This window comes from Diabrotica virgifera, chromosome 4 (assembly GCF_917563875.1).
Source record: "Diabrotica virgifera virgifera chromosome 4, PGI_DIABVI_V3a".
Taxonomy (NCBI): Eukaryota; Metazoa; Arthropoda; class Insecta; order Coleoptera; family Chrysomelidae; genus Diabrotica; species Diabrotica virgifera.
Genome location: NC_065446.1, coordinates 125,424,213 through 125,439,962, shown reverse-complemented (window position 1 = coordinate 125,439,962; position 15,750 = coordinate 125,424,213). Strand labels below are relative to the sequence as shown.

The following is a 15,750-nucleotide window of genomic DNA, read 5'->3' as shown; positions in this document are numbered from 1 at the left end:
CCTCCTGTATTCAGATGGACTTACTCAAGTTTTTATTATGTATTTTGGCCCGTAGAACACGAATTTTTTGGGTAACAGTTGATCCGGATGTCGATAAGATTGTTATAAACAAAGAAGTTGAGGAATTACATAACAGCGATTTCCCGCAAAACAAAACATGTTTTTGTATTTTTTGGGCCATTGTAGGATGCATAGTTTTCGAGATAAACGCGGTTGAACTTTCAAAAAATCAAAAAATTGCAATTTTTGAACCCGAATAACTTTTGATTAAAAAATAAAATAGCAATTCTGCTTACCGCATTTGAAAGTTCAAGTCAAATTCTATCGGTTTCGAATATATACATTGCTAAAAATTTATGTGTTTATTGCTAAAAAAAGCTATAAACACATAGTGTTTCCCGTGCCTAATACATGCGTTTACATGCATGCTACGTAGAAATAGCCTCGCTTGCACTTGTACCTACTCTACCTACTCGTTCGATTTTAAATGAGAAATTATTGAAAACGTCACTCCAGCACTAGGTGTTTATACTTTTGTTTAACAATAAAATAATACATTTTTAGCAATGCAAATAACTAAAACCTATATACTTTGACTTGAACTTTCAAATGCGGTAAGCAGAATTGCTATTTTATTTTTTAATCAAAAGTTATTCGGGTACAAAAATTGCAATTTTTCGATTTTTTGAAAGTTCCACCGCGTTTATCTCTAAAACTATGCATCCTACGAACAAATTTGTAGGGACACTTTTTGGTTAGAATGGCCCAAAAAATACAAAAACATGTTTTGTTTTGCGATAAATCGCTGTTATGTAATTCCTCAACTTCTTTGTTTATAACAATCTTATCGACATCCGGATCAACTGTTACCCAAAAAATTCGTGTTCTACAGGTCAAAATACATAAAAAAAACTTGGGTAAGTCCATCTGAATACAGGAGGCCGTTGTACCCCCCCTGGCGACAGGACTAAATATTCTATAATCAATATAATAGATATTCTATATTTTGATACCAGCTATGAGTCATGGCGAAATAGTACCTACACAAGTTTATTTGTTATTTACAAGATCATATCTCTTGTGAAAATCCATGAAGTTTATCTATTTGGCAATGACTTTTGACAATAATATTGCTTAAAAGTTTGATATTTGACTATTTTTATAGTTTTTGTTGCTTATTACTAACATGGATTTCTCTAAGAGCGAACTGATCGATATGGTTTTTGTGTTGGGAGGGTGGAACAAAAATGTGCTACTAGCAACAAGAATTATCTTCAGAAATTCCCCGATAGACGACAAACAAGAAGCGAAGAACGGTTCCACTGGACCTGGACTGTTGTACACGTAGATTGCGAGATCGACCATTGTAAGTAACTATTGCAAATAAAGATAATAAATTAAATCTAATCCTTAATGTCAACGCAAATCCGCATATTAGAAATGCTTTTAAAATTAGTGGTAGAAGTGTACGGAGAATTAAAAAAAAAGAGATGCATCCATGTCATATCCAATTGCATCGAGAGCTTAACGAGGATGACTTCAAAGAGTAGTATTTTGTCGGTGGGTGAAGAAACAAATTCAGGACGGACATAATTTCCATTTTAACACAACTTCTAATCCTAATCACAATCAAATTAGGTATAGTCAAACAAGAGATTATCGCTGGATGTGTTTCGGTTAGAATTCTTCGAAATTTCATCGGACTCTATTTTTGCGAGCATTATCTAAATAGAAAAATTTAGCTACATAACTTTGACAACGAATTGCTATTAGTCCAGAAAGCCACTGCGCATCCGCTAGGAAAAATATTCTAATTCGGATTTTTTGCACAATCTTACTCAAAAAGGGCTCCTTTTAACAAATTTGCATGTTGCCAGGACCAAAAGGTGGTCAAAAATTTTTTAAACGTTTTTTTTTTGTTTTTTTCCTAAAATTATTTTTTTTGATGGAAATAGTTTTTTTAGGTTTTTTGGATCATTCCAAACAGAAAAGGTCTTTAGTGACTTTTCTCTAAAAATGATAGTTTTTGACATATCTATAAGCGATTAAAAATTGAAAAATTGCGAAATCGGCCATTTTTAACCCTCAAAAACTATGTGAAAAACTTAAAATTTGAATGTTGCCAAGGCAGACAGATATTCTTTAAATATCGATTCATGAAATCCCGAAAAGTTTTTTGCAATACAATATTCAAAACTCCTTTGTTTTTTAATTGATAATCAAGCCTGCGCGACACTATTTTCCACCGACAGTATGGTGCAAATGAAAGGAATAAATTCGTTATTTCGTAAACCGGCGACCTTAAGGAAAAATCCCGAAACAGGTCGATTTGTACTTTTAAGCTACGATATTACGGCATATATGGTATACTAGTGACTTCATCCATCTGGGTGTGATGACGTAATCGATGATTTTTTAAATGAGAATAGGGGTCGTGTGCTAGCTCATTTGAAAGGTTCTTCAATTCTCTATTCAGTAATATAAACAGTTATATAATTATTTATACAGGGTGTCCTTCTACTTCTTTTTTTGTCAAATAATTTAATTTAATAAAACATTTTTGGACACCCTGTATAAATAATTATGTAAATGTTTACATTACTGAATAGAGAATTGAAGAACCTTTCAAGTGAGCTACCACACGACCCCTATTCTCATTTAAAAAAATAATCGATTACGTCATCACGCCCAGACGGATGACATCACTAGTATACCATACATGCCACAATATCATAATTTAAAAATAAAAATCGACCTGTTTCGGGTTTTTTTCTTAAAGTAGCCGGTTTACTAAATAACGAATTTATCCCTTTCATTTGCACCATACTGTATACACATGCAACGGTGGAAAATAGTGTCGCGCACGCGTGATTAGAAATTAAAAACAAAGGAGTTTTGAATACTATATTGCAAAAAACTCTTCGGGATTTCATCAATCGATGTTTAAAGAATATCTGCCTACCTTGGCAACATTCAAATTTTCAGTTTTTCACATAGTTTTGATGGTTAAAAATGGCCAATTTCGCAATTTTTCAATTTTCAATCGCTTATATGTCAAAAACTATCATTTTTAGAGAAAAGTCACTAAAGACCTTTTGTGTTTGGAATGATCCAAAAAACCTAAAAAAACTTTGTTCGACGCAAAAAAAAAATAATTTTAGGAAAAAAACAAAAAAAACGTTTAAAAAATTTTTGACCACCTTTTGGTCCTGGCAACATGCAAATTTGTTAAAAGGAGTCCTTTTTGAGAAAGACTGTGCAAAAAATCCGAATTAGAATATTTTTCCTAGCGGATGCGCAGTGGCTTTCTGGACTATATAATTAATTATTGGAAGCAGTATCGTTGAAACGGGTCAGAAAATGTGGACATTACATAACGGCGCTCCAGTACATCACAACTTTTTAGGAAATACACATTTAAATGACAATTTTCCTTGAAGACGGCTTGAAAGGGGAGAAACCAGAAGGTCCCCTCCGCGATATCCAGAGTAAAGTAAGCTAAACTTTGTTCTCGGGCTGTATAAAACTTAAGTTGTTTAAAATACGAAACAAGATATTTATTACCTTGGAAGTTATCGCCTAATATACCTTTTAACAGTCACGTCAAAATCTTGGAATCATGTGTAAATTACCAAATTATACAATTCTATTTATTTGCTGGTTTCACACTAATAGTACGGGAAGGAAAGTATGCTAAATTTGCAGTTACTCGAGCGTTATGGAGACCTATTAGGTTGTGAAGAGTAGGTTCTAAAACCAAAAAAGTTGAGTAAAAGTTCTTCACATAAAGTGGGGGACTTTCCATTTTTTAATTCAATTTTCCATTTACAATAATCGTCTTTTTTTTCGTTTATAGCGCTATGTATCCATAATTCGAAAAAATGTTTCGAATAAAAGCTGCTTATTTTTATATAGATAATCCAAATCTGCAATAAAAATGGAGGCTCCTATTTAAGATTTTAAAGTAACCCCTCACCCCACCTCCGTGGGGGTCGTGTTTGGTGCTATTCGATAGATTTTTCAAAAATATTGAATACGCGTATTTTGCTGTTTTCCGATCTGATGTTCATTTCGCGAAATATCGCGGGATTCGTATTCAAAATTTTAAATTTACATCCCACCCCTCTCCGTGTTTGGTATTATTCGATAGATTTGTGAAAAATTTTGAACATGTATTATTTAGTTTTTCGATGTGACGTTAATTTCGCGAAATATTCGCTTTTTTTGTGATTGTGACTTACCCATTTTCTTAAGCCCTGTTTTCCTCGAAAGCGACAGCGACAAACTGCGACCGCAACACTGCGATTAATGACATCAGATTGCGGTGAAAAATTCAGGGTTCTTCACTGCGGCAATGAAATGTGTAAACTCAGCAAGCGGTGGTTTCCAACGCATCCTTGAAAACCACTGCTATTTTTTCTGAGTACTACAGTTTTTTATGACGTCATTCGCCGCAACATGGCTGCCGCAATTCTCCGGTACCGCTTTCGAGGAAACCAGGGATTTACGCCGCCCCGTTCAATCAGGTTTTTTAAATGTACACTCTTTTGCATGTACTTAACTTAGCTTATCTTAATCTGACGATTTCGAGTTATTATAAGGATATATTTTGTTTTCGGCCCCCCCTTAACGAACCCCTGTATTAAGAGCTAATATATTGTAGAGGCACATTTACAGGGTACAAGGTTTCTCCCCATGTGATAACCTGACGCGCTCGAGTAACTGCAAAAACCCCGCTTGGGCTCCACTACCATAAGTATAGTTTTAGATTTAATTCAAGTACGGTGTCTGCTGCTCCTGACTTAATCACAGACATATACAACAAAATAAACAAAGGGTTAAGCTGTGTATTAATATAATTGTTTTTGGAAACAGCTTGCAAAAAATGAACAAGGAATTTGAATCTAAATACATGGTATATTCAAGGGTAAAGAACTAAACCAAACGGAGTTATAACAGAAGTAAAACAAATAAAATCAGATATCACATGGAATTACAGAGGCCAAGGTAGTGACGACATGGAAGGATTTATACATATTTGTAGATGAGTATAGAAAAACCAGAGAGTACAAACAAGGTTAATAATATTAATAAAAAAGCCTTAAACGAAAGCCAGAAAAGCTGTGAACAAATTAATGGGAGAATTACCTATTAGAATAGAGGTCTAGTATTCGGGTATAAGGGGACATGTGGAAAGGGCACTACTTAGAAATCATTGGAATTTATGCGCCATCAGAAAGTGGATCAGCATAGATAAACAGATAGCCTACGAAATACTATCAAAACTTATTGAAAATATAAATAGCCACACAGAACTTGTGCTGTTAAAATTAAATTCTGCGAACACCACTCCCTGAAAATTATAAACGGAATCTACCATCAAAAAATACACATAAATATACCTGAGTCCCACCAACGAGAAACAGCAAGTCAATTATATATTATTTACAACAAAACAAGAAACGCACATACAAGTCGAAGACGTAAGAATATTAACAGAACCGGATTGCTGAACTGACTGCTATAATATGTGTTTGGAAAAGTATTTAGAGTTTAAAAATGAAAAGGGAAAACCCTAGGAGTTTGCTATATACCACAGTTTAAACAAACTTACAAAGAAGTAAACAAACTTCGAATGTATCATGATCAGTCCATTGAAATGTTACATTTAGGGTTGCATTTCTTAGGGGAGTCAATTTTTTTTATGTATAGGGGGGTTCAGTAAAAGCTTATGTTCAAGTTTTTGGGGTCGCCGCCCTTGTTCCCCGACCGCCATATTGGAAAAATGGGTGCAAAGGGCTTTCGCGCTGTATCTCCTAAATTAGCAACCATACAGAAAATTTATTTACACATGAAATGTAGAAAATTAAATTTTATACAATTTTGTGTCTATTACTTTTTTTCGTAAAGTGACCAACAAAAAAGTTATAAACAAAAATAAGAGAAAATTTTGTAAGAAGTTTCTGTTGGAGGTTATAACTTTTTTCCGTTCATTTTACAAGAAAATAACATCATAGCGATTTTATAGAGCATTTTTCAACGAAAAATTTCCACTATAAAGTTGTTTAATTTTATTTATTTATCTAGGTTTTACAGCGCTCCAAACTTGACCAGATTCTCGAATTCTCATAGGAATACAATAAAAACAAAACCTTGGGCTTACTTTTCTATCTATATATTTATTTATTATGATTTTAACACTCCTATGCTGTTATTAAGCTATTTTTGACCCTTTTCCCGGCCACCTATGAGGTAGAGGCGGGAGGCGCGTTTTTTGTGTGGTATCCCCAATAGGTCTAATCCACGGACAATTTCTAGACAAAATAATATTATATATTATTATATGTTGAAGAAGATCTATCATAGTTATTATTTTTTCATCTTTTTCGACGGTCCAGACTGCGAGTCAAGATCTGAATCAGTATCCGAGGTGAATTTTTGTGGTATAATGAGAGTTAGAGTTGTCGTCATGGTCGGTAATTCATCTACCAATTAATTTTCTTCAATAATTAATGTTAAGATGTCCACGGTGTTGCTGCAACTTTCACCACCACAATAGAGGCACACCGCTGAACATTTGAGGTCTGCTTTTCGGCAACCACATGCACCTCCAGTACCGGGGGTACTGGAGGCTTGGAAGTTTGGATTGGTATCCAAAATTTTCCATGCTTTTTCCAACCCCAATTTTCTGGATCACAATGTTTACCGAGCCATGACTGAATCTGGTGATACACTCGGAGTCTGTGGAAACGGGCTGCATCTTGTGTCGAAGGAAGTGTAAAGGGATTAAATGCATTTTTTGTCCCTGTTTTAGCGAATCGTTTGTATCTCAGGGTTTCCAGAGAATCGTCTTTATTTCCACCATATAAAGAGACGAAAAACATTCGTCGACAACAGTGAGTAAAGATGCCTCGACTTTCCCACTGACAAATAATTTTCCCTAGAGGTTTCTTAGAAATAAAATAACCACCACTCATGATTTGCTCTTACAAAAAACACAAAATGCTTATCTAATCACAAAAATATAAATTTTACCCACAAGATTCTCAATAGTATTATCTATAAAACTCAAAATACTTTTCACAAATTTTAATAAGACTGCACGTGGCCCAATAAGTAGCACAACTATAAGAATAAGTTAAGTAGACGGGGACCGACTGTGCCATCTGGGATAAATTATAATAATAAAAGTAATAGCAGGCAGATATTTAGTCCGGTACGGAAGAAAAATGATGTAACTGCAAATTTTGTCAATTCCTGTTTATTGCGCAATTAACTTCTAAAATACTATGTAAAGATGATACAAAAAGACCGAACTGTAAAAATGTGCTGAGCCACTATAGAGTAGTTGCGTCGTTACTGAAATACGCGCTATGTTAGACATTATCTCAGATGCATAATGATGCAACTGTAGATAGGGTTGAAAATAGGGCGATTAAATTAAGATAATGAAATTCGAAATAATATCAATGAAAACAAAAACCGTCGTTGTCAAAACATAAACGCCATACCGATGCTCCAGGACGAATACTCTTCATTTACCTAATCATTATGTTAAATATTTAAAAATCGTTTATTTTTGCTCTTCTGAAGAATTTTGCATTTTGCGGTTATCATTCTTCTTCTGGACCGGCGAATTTGTCCTCAAACAACTTTTTGGGACTTTTCTATATAAATATGCTTAGGGTTCTAAGTTTTATAGTGGTGAGAAAGGTCAAAAATAGATTATTAATAGCATAGGAATGTTAAATTCATAATAAAATGTGTGAATAAAAAAATATTAAGATAAAAAAGTAAGCCTACCGTTTTGTTTTTATTATATCCCTATGAGCATTCGAGAATCTGGTCAAGTTTGGAGCGCTGTAAAACGTAGATAAATAAATAGAATTAAACACCTTTATAGTAAAAACTGTTCGCTGAAAAACCCTCTATAAAATTGCTATAACGTTATTTTATTGTAATATGAATTGAACAAAAGTTATAACTTCCAAAAGGAAACTTGTTAAAAAATTTTTACTTATTTTTGTTTATATCTTTTTTGTTAGTCACTTGACGATAAAATGTAATAGAAACAAAATTGTAGAAAATTTAATTTGCTACATTATATGTTTTATTAGATTTTCCGTGGGGTTGGTAGTTTACGAGATATAGCACGAAACTCTTTTGCACCCCTTTTCCAAGATGGCGGCCGGGGGACAAGGGTGGTGACCCCTAAAACTTGAATTTAAGCTTCTACTGATACCCCTACACATTAAAAAAAAATAAAATTGACTCCTCTGACAAATGCAAGGTATGGCCTAACATTTCAATGGACTAGATATAATTTATTTTAAAAAAAAATTATTTCATCCAAATGGATCACAAATCTTCAGGACGTCTTCGATCCAGTCACACTGATATTTTCCACTTCAAAGATATTTACTTCGTTCCATATTTCATCCCAAATCTGTATAAACTGAATAAATGAAAATCACACAAACACTAAATTACACATACAAACCAAAAGAAAGAAGAAACGTAGGACACCCTTCGCAAAGATCAAGTGAATTTTAATTTTTAGGACAATCGGTGAATGATTAAGCTCTAGAATAAAGAAGGAGAAGACGGACATTTAGTAACAAAAAAAAAAAAAAAAAAAATAAAAATTCTCAATTTATACAATAATAACTAACAGTTGCAAAAAACCGACTTTTTGTATTCACTTCAATATTGTGAAAAACTACACATTGTAGATGGAAACGGTGCAGAGAATACATACTTGAAAATTAAAAACTTGCTCTTGAAAATTAGATTTTTTAAATTAAAAAATGTTTTTAAACAAAAAGATAATGCAAATTAAATGCGAAAATAAGCATTTGTTCAATTGTTTATAATTATTAAAATAAACAATAAAATATTTTTTCTACAACCGTGTTAAAAATGCAATTTTTAGCACTTCATAGGAGCGTTAAAAATGCTACTTTAAGGCACTAGTGCTTTAAAATTTTTATGGCACTGCAGTTCGTATTGGCCGTATAGGCAATTTTTGATGTAATGTCAAAAAAATATAAAAATGGATTGTCAGTCAAGTTCAAATAAAAGTTTTTGTAGATATTGTCCTGTAATAAGGTTTGTAGAACAAATATTGTATGATATGCGTGTTAAAAAGTACATTTTTAAGGCACTCATGTGCCTTTCACATGCGTGCCTTAAACGTGTACTTTTAACACTTATGTCATAAATAACTATTAAACATATTTCACAATATGAGTTTTTAGTCCAGGAACCGTAGCTTTTCACCTCGAAATTTTTACAGAATAGATCGATTTTCTTGAAAATTTGAAATTAAGTAGTCGATAGTCCAAGGATAAATATCTATATGATGCCGAAAGGCGCTTTTACCGTGGGGGTGGTTGCCACCCCATCTTGGGGGTGGAAATTTTTTATTATATTTTGACCGCAAAAGTTAATAAAAACATTCATTCTAAGCAAAAAATGTTTCATACACTTTTTTGATAAAATTAATAGTTTTCGATTTATTCGCTATCGAAAGTGTTAGTTTTATATCGAAAAAATCAATGTTTTTCGATAAACTCATTTACGATTCACTCAATTTTTGCCGTAAAAAATTTTTTTTCAAACCACGTTTTTGGGAATTTGATAACCTACAATTTCATATTTAAACATTTTTTCGTATATCTGATGCTAATCTTTCTATTCTGAAGGAAATGACATTTTCTACAAAACTACAAAAATTCGTTATTTGCTTTTAACTCCAGTGTTTTATAAACCTTATCATTTTAAGCCAGTCAAACTTCTAGAATCTATTAATAATACATAAATAAAGAAGAATAAATAAGAACAATGAGTAAACACACCGCTAACTTACATTATTATGTTTCCAATGGGATTTATCCTTGTTTTTTTTTTCAAAAAAATATATTTATTTTTTAAACGTAACTTTTTATTTTTTATTTTAGAAAGTCTGGTAAAAAGAATTTTGTAGGTTTTTACGAGATGTGTAAGGCCATTAATATTAAATATTTTCAAAATCCTCAGTCACAAAAAGTGGTGACTTTGAAAGGGTCGCTGAAGGTGGTTTTTGCATGTTATTACAAGTTTGAATTGTCAATAGCTCACTCAATTTTTGCCGTAGAAAAAATGTTTGCAAATCAAGTTCTTGTAAATTGAATAAGCTACAATTTCATATAAAAACATTTTTTTGTATCTCTGATGCTAATCTTTCTATTCTGAAGTAATAGTATATTACATACCTAGCGGGAAAGTACTCTATTTCAGCCGAGCGGCAAGGTAGTTTACCGAGGTGCGATGCACCGAGGTAAACTACAGACGCGAGGCTAGAATGAGTTCCCGCGAGGTTTGTATACTATTTTACTCACAATCGGTTAGTAGTTTATGGATTTCTATTACTCACAATCTACCAATAATAATTTCGTTTCAAATATCTGTATCCATTTTCATTATGTGATAAGATGAATTATTTTAAGTAACCTGTGAGATCGTTGCTAGGTAACAAAACAAGTTTGTTGAATCTGACATTTAGGCGATACACGAAGCCATTAATTGTACATATTATAATCAAATTGTGTTTATTTTACAAAAATGTCTGATAGTGAATTTGAATGTACGCCACCAGAACTGCGGGTAGCTGCAGAGAGAGCTACTGAAGGAATAATTCCTGAAAAAAGCAGGGAGAGGTATGAAAACACCTATGAACTATACAGTAAATGGTACATATATACAGGGTGTCTGCGTAACTTGGAACCATATGGGAAACTTTTTTAATATCAATTTTACGAAAAAAAAACTCATTCTTTATAAAGTGCTCTGCATAGTCTAAAACCTAAGATGCAATCGTCAGATATCAAATTTTGCCAACAGTATACGAGGTATGTCAAAAAATATAAATTTCGCTCAAGAGCGAAAGACCTTTATATTTCAAAATATCAAAAAATTTTATCATGAAAAGTTATTTGTAATTAAAAACCAATATGCAATAACAGCCTTCTACTTGAAAAAAAAATTCTGAAATTTTTCTAAATTACCGATTCCGAACATAATTTTTATTTATTAGACATGTAATAACTATTTTATTAATAATTTTAGCAAAAAAAGTTGTTCTTCATAAAAATCTGTGCATGGTCTAAACCTTAAGACGCAACCATCAGTTATTCAAGTTTGTTAATTTTATACGAGGTGTGTCAAATAATATGAATTTAGAAATTCTTTCTAAATTCTAAATTCTTTCTAAATTCATATTATTTGACACACCTCGTATAAAATTAACAAACTTGGGTAACTGATGGATGCATCTTGAGGTTTAGACCATGCATAGATTTTTATGAAGAATAACTTTTTTTCCTAAAATCATTAATAAAAGAGTTATTACATGTCTAATAAATCAAAATGATCGGAGTCGGTAATTTAGGAAAATTTCAGAAATTTATTTTTCAAGTAGAAGGCTGTTATTGCATATTTGAATATGGTTTTTAATTACAAATAACTTTTCATAATAAAATTTTTTGATATTTTGAAATATAAAGGTAGTTTGCTCTTGAGCGAAATTTATATTTTTTGACATACCTCGTATACTGTTGACAAAATTTGATATCTGATAATTGCATCTTAGGTTTTAGACTATGCAGAGCACTTTATGAAGAATAAAGTACTTTCCCGGCTAGCTGGGAAAGTAAAGTAAGTAATAAGTCGCTTCCTGATTACTTCAAAGGTTAGAAATCCATAAATTACTAACCGATTGTGAGTAAAAGGCATTTTTTACCAAACTCCAAAAATTTGTTACTCGCTTTTAACTCAATTTTTTTTAAACTAATCATTCTAAGCCGGTCAAATTTGTAGAACCAATTAATAATATATAAGTAAAAAAAAATAAGGTCAATGACTAATCTTAATTAAGGTGGTGATTAGGAGGTTGTTTCCGATAACCTTTTTGCTGAAAAAAAATGGGACTGACAATATTTTCGTTATAAGTCACTTAATTTTTGAGCTAAAGACTTTTTTTTTATTTCTGGGATAGCTATTTTTTAATACTTTACATTCGTTTGACTAAGTTTTCCCCGAAAAATGCATAGTTTTCCCGTATTTTGACTTTGAAACTACAATATTTAGCATTTGACGAAGAAGAACTAACATAACTATAGCTCGATTACTATTGGTCTTAATGAAAATAAAAAAAACGGTTTTGTTTATTTTGTTAAAACGTACATTTTTGTTCAGTAAAGTTGTTTTGATAAAACGAAAACTTTTGGAGTTATTAGCAGAAAACTTAATTAAAAACATTGATTTTTTCGATATAAAACTTTCGATAGCTAATAAATCGAAAACTATTAATTTTATCAAAAAAATGTATGGAGCGTGTTTTGCTTAGAATGAATCTTATTATCAAATATTCCACCCCCGAGATGGGGTGGCACACACCCCCATGGTAAAAGCGCCTTTCGGCATCGTATAGATTTTGTTCCTTGGATTATCTACTACTTATTCTCAAATTTTCAAGCAAATCGATTCATTCTGTAAAAATTGCGAGGTTTTGTCCTATTTTTTAAGCTTCATTACTTGGATTATTTATGTAGTTACTATATGTGTAAAAAAGGAGCCCGATTGGTCGAGTAGTTTTTAAACAATTCTACTTGGTCCATTTGAGAGGAACAGGCCATTTTCAAATGGCTAGACAGGTGCTTTGTCAATATATTATTATGTAGAAGGGCTTTTTGGGCTTATTTTCTTCATAATGGTTTCATAAGTTGTTTATGTTTTTAAAAAATTATGTTTTTTTTAATTGTTTACTCAGAAAGAATTGATTCAGAATGAATATTTTTCGCCTTATAAACAATTGAATTAACTGCCCCGTTTTAACCTTCACAAAAAAAAACAAAATACACCATCTGAAAGGTAATAAAAAGGCACATCTTAAAAATCAAAGTTTGTACGACTTATAGAAATGGAGACCTTTTTTTCACACTTGAGATATGAATTCACAGCGCAATCGTTTTAGACAGGTGGCTTTTGTCAAAAAAGGTCAATTTTATACCCACAAGCTGAAACTTGTTTTAATCAATAAGTTTTAAACATTTAAAATAGTTTAAGACTATATTAATTAACTCTGTTTAAAAGTCTACCGAAAATTTTCCATGGCAATCTATTTATTTATAACAATATTTAAACAAATTATTAAAAATTGCTTTTCCCGCTGATCACTTTTTTGATAATACGGGTTATTTTAACCCGAAATTTATTATTTTAATTTTTTTCGTAAAATGCTTACTTCAAGGGTAAAATCCAAATACACAATAAAAAAATTAAAAAAACAAATTATTAAAAAAGGAAACTTTTTTTGGTAATGTGGATTATTCGTCGATGAAAGTTATTCTTGTATTTTTTTCGTAAAATGCTTACTTTAAGCGTAAAACGCAAATAAACAATTAAAAAATATCAACAAGTTTTTAAAGTCATTTTTCAATAGGTTGGATATCAAATAAAAAAAAAAAAGAAAAATAAGAGTGTTTTTAATTTCGATGTTTAACCTAATGAATAATTACCTCGACCAACGCTAAAATTGGCGTTATTTCGATATTTTCAATGGTTTATTTGCGATTTTATTTAAAGTAAGCATTTTACGAAAAAAGCACAAGAATAATTTTTGTCTTAAAATAACCCCAGTTATTAAAAAAGAAAAATAAGATTTTTTTTATAATTTGTTTAAAAGTTGCTCGATTTACTTTGGTTTACTATTTGTAACAAGTTTTTACAATGTTAATTATGCATTTATTAACTGGATAAATTTTAAACCAAAATTGAAAATCCATTGATAGACTGTCCGAATTTCAGCTCTTAATGTTTTTTAACAATCGCGCTGATTAAGAAAGTAAAAGATATCTGCGGTTCCATAGGTCGTACAAATTTAATTTTTTAATAAAAAGATGTGTTTTATCATAACATTTCTTATATTCTTTTTCTCATGACCGTCACAGTTTTTCGATTCCCTTCTAACGCACTAAATTGTATGTGACAGAAAAAAAGGAACGTCGGTGATTAGAGACATTTATAACATTTATTCTAGTTGTCGATGGATGGCGCTATAATCGAAAAAAAGAATTATTTACGAATTATATAATATATCTACCTACGAATATAATCTGTACAATTTATAAGACTATACAAATCAAAGAAAATACCATTTTACAAATGCAATAAACACAATTGATTTGTTTTTATGCCAAATTGCAAATTAAATGTTACAACTGTCAGATTTAACTAAAATGTTATGTTAGAATAAATGTTATAAATGTGTATTATTACGGAATTACCTTTTTTCTAGCAATTGTGACTCACTGAAAAATGCTCATGAAAAGGACCATAGTTTTCTTAAAGTATAAAACGGCGAAGATAATAATTTACTTGTTTACAAGGCGAAAATATTACTTTATTCTGTCTCAATATTTGATAGTAAATTATAAAAAATGAATTTTGAATTTATGTGCTTAACACACAAAAATTAGAGAATTTACGAAGAGAATAAGATCAATACAGTTTTTTTTAATATTGACAAAGCACCTGTACAGCCATTTAAAAATGACATGATTTTTTCTTCAATGAAAAGACAATAGTATATTGTACAACAAGAGAGAAAAAAGACATATTTCTCACGAGCGCAGAAGTTTGTTGGCACGAGCCGAGGCACGAGGCGAGTGCCGCAAATCAAGCGAGAGAGAAATATGTCATTTTCTCTCGTGTTGTACACTGTACTTTTTCTATGGATGCGTTTTTGTCAAGAGTTCAAACTTCAAAATTAAATAATTTAGGTGCTTTTAGGTATATTATATGCCTAAATTGAAATAAAACACATATATACACATAGGTATTTAATATTCTTAATATTTATATACTTTATTTATTTAAAATTATAATTCACAGTTGAACAGTCTTAAAAGGTAATTTTTGATAAGTTTTGACAAGCTGTTTGACAAAAATAATAATTGTATTTGTATTGTGCATGTTACCATGGAAATGGCGATCATAATGTATGTAAACCGGCGGTGAACCCGTGAGAAAAAATATTTCTCACTGCAATGGCCGACTTTTCTCACTGCCTGAGAAATTGTTCGTTTTGAATGTATGTAAGTAGTGAGAGAAGTTGCACATTTTATAGCATCCATAGAAAAATAGAATTATTGTTTAAAAACTACTCGGTCGATCGGGCACATCTTTTGCTTTTGCACATAACATAAAAACTTACATTGTGAAATGTCTTTCAAATATTTTTTATTGTCTATTTTAATAGTTATAAACAATTTAAAAAATGGCTTTCCGGTTTAGTTTGCAATAATTTGTTTGGCTATAAACATTTTTTAATTTAGAAAATCAAATTTGATAGAGCAGATATTTTAAAGAAAATCTTTTGTTGACAGTTTTCATTTACAATGCGTATTTTTTTCACAATACTAAAATGAATAAAAAAAATTTTTTTTTGCTTAAATATTAATAAAAACCATTACGCAGTAAAAATCTTAATACCCACGAGATAAAACACCTTCCATATTGACTTGCCCTAGATATTCCAGTTAAAAAATAGCAGCCAGTAATTTTTCGATTTTTCAAGTGCTTTTCCGGCTTCATTTCAGAGTGTACTAACAGTTGCTTTCGACATTAGATAAAGCACAAGCGATATAAACATTAAATAATTAGTTGGATTTAGTAATAAATTAGTAATTATAATTACCACTTTTAAAAACT

General features: G+C 31.2%; 1 protein-coding gene across 2 annotated transcripts in view; it reads right to left on the bottom strand.

Moving 5' to 3' along the window:
• LOC126883902 (facilitated trehalose transporter Tret1-like) overlaps positions 1-15,750 on the bottom strand; it is a 257,767-nt gene that overhangs the window by 74,275 nt on the left and 167,742 nt on the right. The gene's annotated exons all lie outside the window — the stretch shown is intronic.